The sequence below is a fragment of the Physeter macrocephalus genome, chromosome 16 (genome assembly GCF_002837175.3).
Source record: "Physeter macrocephalus isolate SW-GA chromosome 16, ASM283717v5, whole genome shotgun sequence".
In the NCBI taxonomy this organism is placed as follows: Eukaryota; Metazoa; Chordata; class Mammalia; order Artiodactyla; family Physeteridae; genus Physeter; species Physeter macrocephalus.
In genome coordinates this window covers 17,625,713-17,633,566 of record NC_041229.1, presented here as the reverse complement: position 1 = coordinate 17,633,566, position 7,854 = coordinate 17,625,713, and the positions used below count along the sequence as shown (strand labels likewise).

General features: G+C 38.2%; 1 non-coding gene across 1 annotated transcript; it reads left to right on the top strand.

The window, feature by feature from the left end:
- The first annotated feature begins 1,974 nt into the window (after positions 1–1,974).
- Positions 1,975–2,105, top strand: LOC112066919 (small nucleolar RNA SNORA3/SNORA45 family). The gene has a single exon (XR_002892975.1). It is a non-coding gene; the product is annotated as a small nucleolar RNA SNORA3/SNORA45 family (small nucleolar RNA).
- Positions 2,106–7,854: the final 5,749 nt, after the last annotated feature.

The following is a 7,854-nucleotide window of genomic DNA, read 5'->3' as shown; positions in this document are numbered from 1 at the left end:
TCTATAGCTCAGGCTCAGTAGTTGTGGCGCACGGGCTTAGTTGCTCCGCGGCATGTGGGATCTTTCTGGACCAGGGCTCGAACCCGTGTCCCCTGCATTGGCAGGTGGATGCTTAACCACTGTGCCACCAGGAAAGCCTCAACCTTAGGGAATATTATACTGAGTGAAATAAGTCAGGCAGAGAAAGACAAATACTATGTGATGTCACTTATGTGTGGAATCGAAAAATAATACAAATGAATCTATATACAAAACAGAAACAGACTCAGACAGAAAACAAAATTATGGTTACCAGAGGGGAGAGGGAGGGAGGGAAGGAGGGAAAAATTAGGAGTATGGGATTAACCTGTACAAACTATTATACGTAAAATAGGTAAGCAACAAAGATTTATTGTATAGCACAGGTAATTATACTCAATATCTTTTAATAACCTATAAGGGAAATATAATCAGAAGAGAATAACTGAATCACTATGCTGTACACCTGAAACTAACACAATATTGTAAATCAACTGTACTTCAATAAAAAAAATCAGCTGTATTTTTATACACTAACAATCTAAAAAATTAATTAAGAAAACAGTCCTATTTACTATAGCCTCAAAAAGGAATTAAATATTTTGGAACAAACTTAATCAAGGAGGTGAAAGACTTGTACACTAAAAAATACAAAACATTGTTAAAAAAAAATCAAAGAGGTTACAGATAAATGGAAAGGCATCGCATACTTGTGGATTGGAAGACTTAATATCAAAATGTTCATACTTCCCAATGCAATCTACAGACTCAATGCAATACTTGTCAAAATTCCAATGGTATTTTTTTGCAGAGATAGAAAAAATTCTAAAATTCATATGGACTCTTTTTTCTCAAGAAAAAAGTTGGAAGACTCAGACTTCCTGATTTCAAAATGATACTACAAAGCAGTAATAATTAAGGTGGTGTGGTACTGGCATAAAGATAGATATATAAGCCAATGGAACAGGACAGAGAGTATAGAAATAATCCCTTGCATATATGGCCAAATGATTTTTACCAAGGGTGCCAAGCCTAAACAGTAGGGAAAGAGCAGTCTCTTCAACAAATGGTGTTGTGGAAACTGGATATCCACAAACAACTCAATGAAGTTGGACCCTTACCTTACACTGCATACAAAAATTAACTCAAAATTGATTAAAGACCTAAACATAAGACCTAAACTATTAAACTTCTAGAAGAAAACATAGGGGAAAATCTTTAGGACTTTAGATTTGGCAATGATTTCTTTGATATGACACCAAAAGCACAAATAACAAAATAGACAAATGGGACTATACCACGAACTTAAAAACTTATGCATGTCAAAGGAAACAATGCATGAAAAGATAGTCTAAAGAATGGGAGAAAATAATTGTAAATCACACATCTGACAAAGGTTAATATCCACAATATATAAGGAATAGCTACAACTCAAAAAAAAACCACAACTTGATTATAAAATGGGCAAAGGTCAACATCATTAATCATTAGAGAAATGCAAATCAAAACTACAATGAGATATCATCTCACACCAGTCAGAATGGCCATCATCAAAAAATCTAGAAACAATAAATGCTGGAGAGGGTGTGGAGAAAAGGGAACACTCTTGCACTGCTGGTGGGAATGGCCATCATCAAAAAATCTAGAAACAATAAATGCTGGAGAGGGTGTGGAGAAAAGGGAACACTCTTGCACTGCTGGTGGGAATGGCCATCATCAAAAAATCTAGAAACAATAAATGCTGGAGAGGGTGTGGAGAAAAGGGAACACTCTTGCACTGCTGGTGGGAATGGCCATCATCAAAAAATCTAGAAACAATAAATGCTGGAGAGGGTGTGGAGAAAAGGGAACACTCTTGCACTGCTGGTGGGAATGGCCATCATCAAAAAATCTAGAAACAATAAATGAATAAAGATGTTAAAAAAATAAAATAAAATAAAATAAAATGGGCAAAGGATCGAGGCTAGAGTCACGCTTGGGTATCAGCCATTGTCTTAGTGTGCTAGAGTCCTCAAAGAGTAGCTGCTGACCTTATTCACTGGCTGTGGCCCTCATGGCATAGTCAGTCACCCAGGTTAGTGACATGCATCAGAGAAAAAAAATGGGCAAAGGAATCAAATAGATATTTCTCCAGAGAAGATATACAAATGTCCAATAAGCATATGAAAAGATGCTCAACATCAGTGATCATTAGGGAAATGCAAATCAAGACCAAAATGAGACAACACTTCACACCTATCAGGATGGCCACTATCAAAACAAGTGTTGGTGAGGATGTAGAGAGAAGTTGGAACGCTTGTGCACTGTTAGTGGGAATGTAAAATGGTGCAGTTATTTTGGAAGACAGTATGGAGGTTACTCAAAAAATTAAAAATAGATTTACCATATGACCCACTGATCCTGCTTCTGGGTATATCCAGAAGGACTGAAATCAGGATCTCAAAGAGATATGTGCACTCTCATGTTCATTGCAGCATTATTCACAATAGCCAAGATGTGGAAAAAATCCAAATGTGCACCAACAAATACATGAATAATGTGATATATACATGCAATGGAACATAATGGAAGTCTTAAGAAAAAAAAGGAAATCCTGTCACATGCTACAACATAGATGAACCTCAAGGAAATTATGCTAAGTAAAATAAGCCAGTCACAAAAGGACAAATAGTGTATGATTCCACTCATATGAAGTATCTAAAGTAATCAAAATCATAGAAACAGAAAGTACAAATGTGGTTACCAAGGTGGGAGGAGGGGGAACAAGTATTTAGTGGGTGTAGAGTTCTGGTGTTGCAAGACAGAAGTTCTAGAGACCTGTTGTACAACAATGTGAATATACTTAATGCTACTGAACTGAACATTTAAAAATAGTTAAGGTGGTAAATTTAATGTTATGTGTTTTTTACGTGATGTATGCTCTTTCCCTTTCATAGCAAATAAACATCAATGTTGAGATCCAGAGCAGTTCATTTCTTTGCTTAACATGTTAAAATGAAATAGTCTCAGTTGCTCAGTAGCTGTTAGTGACTTGAATTCTTAATTTTCTTTCATAATAAGTCAACATTAGGAGGCATATTGTTAAAAAAAAAAACTGTTCTGTTAGTAAAGCAGCATGTGAATTGGCTTCAGGTATAAGTCTTGCTGCACACATAGCTGCTGTCCTAGTAGGAGTAATCCCAATGCTCTTTTCCATTCTACACCACAGCTCACAAAATAACTTACATGAAAATTCTCCCTCTACTGCATGTTTTCAATGACAACCAGAAGCAAAAATCATCAAGTGCTTCAGCCTCTTAGAAATGCTGCACAGATGCCAAGAGCTTATCATACCCTACATATCAATCACTTCAACTTACTCTAAAGCAAAATGTGCTCTAGTATACACCTTTCAATTCACCTTATATGCTATTGATATTGTGTTTGCACAACAATATCATTTGATAAAGGAATTTTGCCAACAGTTCCATCTGATTTAGCACTAACCATATTTGTCATTAACTGTGGTTGGCTTTATAAACTTCTCATCAGTGGTTTGACATGTACCTTTTTTCATTATCAGGAGTTCAATGCTGAATGATACCTTAGTAATTCTAATCTTTCCTTTGACTTCATTGATAGAATTCATCAAGTTTGTACTGGAAGGCAATATTTTGTTCCTGCTCTGGAAAAAAGCAGATTGCTTTAGCAGAGAGGTGACTGTGCTTTCTCTGACAATCATATAAAATCTTTAATGGCTTTAGTCCTCTGTGTTAGACAGGAGCTTTTTTTTTTTTAACAGGTGATAAAAATCCACCTCAAAGTAGCCTAAGGAGGGGTGAGAAGGAACGTATTGACTCATAACTAAAAAGTACAGAAAAGGCAGAAAAATTGAGGAATGTTGCCTCCAGATGCTTAAACAGCATTGTTAGGACTCTGTCTCTCCCTTACCACCTCTTGGCTCTGTGTTTCTCTGGTGGTTTCATTTTCAGGCAGGATTTTTACATGTGATAGCTGAAAGGCATGATCCTTGTGACTTGGGATTCCCAGAAGAATAGAACCCTCTTCTAGTGCCTATATATAGATAAAAAACATAGAGAAGACTCTGGTTGTCCTGTTTAGGTCACATGTCCATGTTGGACCCAATGACAGTGGCCCAGGGTATAAATGATTTTGATTATCAAGCCTAAGACCATATGCCCACACCTGTGGCCAGATTCTATTGCTAGAAGTGAAGGAAAGAATATAAACACAACATATTTTTCTTTTACTGCAGATGTATTTTTTTAACATCTTTATTGGAGTATAATTGCTTTACAATGGTGTGTTAGTTTCTGTTGTATAATAAAGTGAATCAGCTATACATAAACATATATCCCCATATCTCCTCCCTCTTGCATCTCCCTCCCACCCTCCCTATCCCACCCCTCTAGGTGGTCACAAAGCACCGAGCTGATCTCCCTGTGCTATGGGGCTGCTTCCCACTAGCTATCTATTTTACATTTGGTAGTGTATATATGTCCATGCCACTCTCTCACTTCGTCACAGCTTCCCCTTCCCCTTCCCTGTGTCCTCAAGTCCATTCTCTACATCTGTGTCTTTATTCCTGTCCACTGCAGATGTATTTGATGAAGTCTCATAAAAAATAATGAAAATAAAAAATAATAACCAAGGGGCAAATAGATTACTGAGTCTGTAAAATTTAATTATCAGAGATTTGTGGTTGTATTTTTTTGTACTTTCTTTTTTACTTAATTGCATAAAATCACCACATTCACAGATATTTGGAAAGAAGCTCTTCACTTTATGTCTAAAATTATTTTGAGTTGAAGTATTTGTCACTAATTTTTCCACTACATTTAATTTCAATAATCCACTCTTAAGCCTTTGAGTTATTTATTTGTGTAGTGAGAATCTAAAATTATATAACAGAAACCAATAAAATATAAATTTAACATAAAAAAATACTCTGAAATGATATAAAAATATGTTTAAGAATCCCAAACTGCTCCATGTTAACTGAATAGTAGTCAAAATTAAGTGACCAAACAGACCTTATGACTCATGCACCACCTTTGAGTAAGAGATTTTTATTAAGAATATGGAGACATTTGGGGAAAATCATAATTTTGGCTGATAATTATATCAAGTCTTTCATGGCTTTAGCCCCCTCTATTAGACAAGACATTTTTTTTAACGGGTGATAGAAATCAACCTCAAACTAGCCTAAGGAGGGGTAGGATAAAATGCATTTCATTTCAAATCTATGAAATATAAGTAAACAAAATATTTAAGTGTTTTTCTTTGAGAACTACTCAAACACCTCCTGACCCCTTGCTAAACTACCACAGGCTGCACTCTGAGAATTAGTGTTTTCTCCTACAAGGGTATTTTCAAAGTCAGCTCCTCCAAGAGCTTGGGTACCACAACTATCTGTGAAGCTTATAAAAGACATTGATTGACAGACTCAATTCTGACTAACCAAATAAGGCTTTTCCTGGGTGATGCTCAGAAGTCTCTATTTTTAAATAGTAACTCTAACATACCCATCTTGGCATCTGGCAATGGGATTAATTTAGGAATCACACCGTAAAGTATTCTCTCTCCACTCTATTCCCTGAGGTCAAGCAACTTACACTTGTCCATTTGCCCTGTCTATATCCCTCCTCGGTTCTCATCTAAACCTATCACATGGCTGAGTTCTCACCACAGGATACTGTGGGAAACAGCCCCCAAAAGAGGTAACTCATAATCCTTGTGGAAGTTTCATCAGCAGGTAGGACAAGGAAAAGCAGCTTTAGTGGGGCCTGATCACCAGGCAGTTTGTCTCCACCCTCACCTGCTCTGGATCCAATAAAACTAGTTGTCTATGCCTCCTCTTCTACTGCACCTCATGAAAAAAGGAATTCTGGTGCTCAAGGAAGGTCACTCCATTTCCTACATATAAGTTACCCTAGGAATAGGGGAGGGGTGATGAGGGATGAAATAAAATGCTCTGAAATATAGGTGGGTATATGTTTCTTGTCTCTTCTATTCATCTCTGTCTTCATTATCTGGGTCTTGGATATATTACACAATATGTCCTTCCTGCAAAATACAACCTGGGCAGAGAAATAAGTGAGTGGCACTTTTCAAGGATTTGGCCAGCATATATTGAGATGCAAGCTGAGGGCTTCCTGGTGGCCAAGCAGGGAATGGTCAGTGCTGCTTCTGTAGTCTTGAGCAATTCAGCTCTGACCCCCAAGCTGCAAATCTCACTAAGCCAAATGAGAGCTCTGTGATTGAAAAGCTCTGCCCTACTCAGAAGGCCGTTTGGTATCAGGTCATTGTCACTAGGTTATACACTTAGGGAGGAGGTAGGTGGTGTTCCATACTTTAAGCAGTTTGGTGAAAGTATTCCTTCCACCTGCAAAGAGCACTTTCTATAAGGAGAATGGAAATAAATAAATAGGTTCTGCCTTTTTGCATATTTGCTGCTAGTTTAGGAATCAGCAAATTGATGGCTGCCAGCCAAACCCAGCCTGCAGCCTGTATTTATACAGCCTGGGGGACAGGGGCTAAGTATGGTTTGTAAAAATAAAACAAAGAAGAATATGTGACCCGCGAAACCTAAGATAGTTACCATCTGGCCCCTTACCGAAAAATTTGCTGACCTTTGGCTTAGAGTCCTTTTAGACTGGTGTACCTGGTAACTTCCTGGCTGGCCCTCCTCTTAATTGGGCTCTTCCTGGATCTACCATGAAGACCGACGGAGAGTCATTTCTGACCTAGTTCACGTACCTGTCCTCCATTTACCAAATCCCACTGGTGTGCAAGTAAATGTTCAACAACCAGCAATTGGAACAAAAAAGCCCTGATTTGTAGCATCTGCCGGTTTCTGTGGTGTAAATACTCCCCTCCACAGCTGGTTTCAAGCTACCAGCATGATGTTACTGAACACAGAATTGGGAAGAAAGGCACACATCAGATCTCACTAGATGGTAGGAGCTGACTCCAGCAACCACTGCCCAGTCCTGAGAGGTGTGAGGCATCTGGCATACTGGAAAAAGAATCATTCCCTGGTTAAATAATCTTAAATTCAAATCCAGTCATCACTACTTAACTAGTTGGATGACCTTCAAATATTCACTTAACGTCAACAAGCTTGTTTTTTCATGTGCAAAATTGAAATAATGCTACATTATTATCTCAGAGAGAAGGATTTGGGAAGAGTGAGAATAGGTACAAGCAAACATACCACACAGTGTTTGGGACGCACCTTCCCCACTTTTCCTCCACTGGCCCCATAGTAAGGTGGAGGTTTCCTCTTCCGTCCTCCATCTTCTCTACAGCTCACTCTGCTTAGGCCAGGACTGGATGGGAGTCCAGTGGATCCTCCTTCTGGGTCTGTTGTGGAGGTGTTTGGGCCCCAGGAAAAGTTTGAGGTCTGAGAGAGTTGGCTGGGGCCTTATGAGCAGGACAAGTGCAAAACTTTGGGTGGGTTGTCCTGAGGATGTCCTTGAAAAGAGAAAATAGTCACTGGATTCCACTTTAAGGGCTGAGTTCCAGTCTTATTTTGCTCTGTATTTACCATGGCTGGCACAATTGCATGGAAATAGGAGCCATTCAATATATAATTGCTGGATGAGTGAATGAATGCTGATTGTATCTGCCAATAAATGAATGCAATCCTGATCAAATACTGATTAAAGAGACTGGGCTGTGAACAGCCTGAATTTGAATCCCAGCTTCGTCCCTTACAAGCTCTGTATCTTTGGACAACTTACTTAACCTCTCTGGACTTCAGTTTCATCATGTATAAAACAGATAATAGTATCTACTTTCAAGAACTGATTTAAAGTATTTACTAAAATAAGT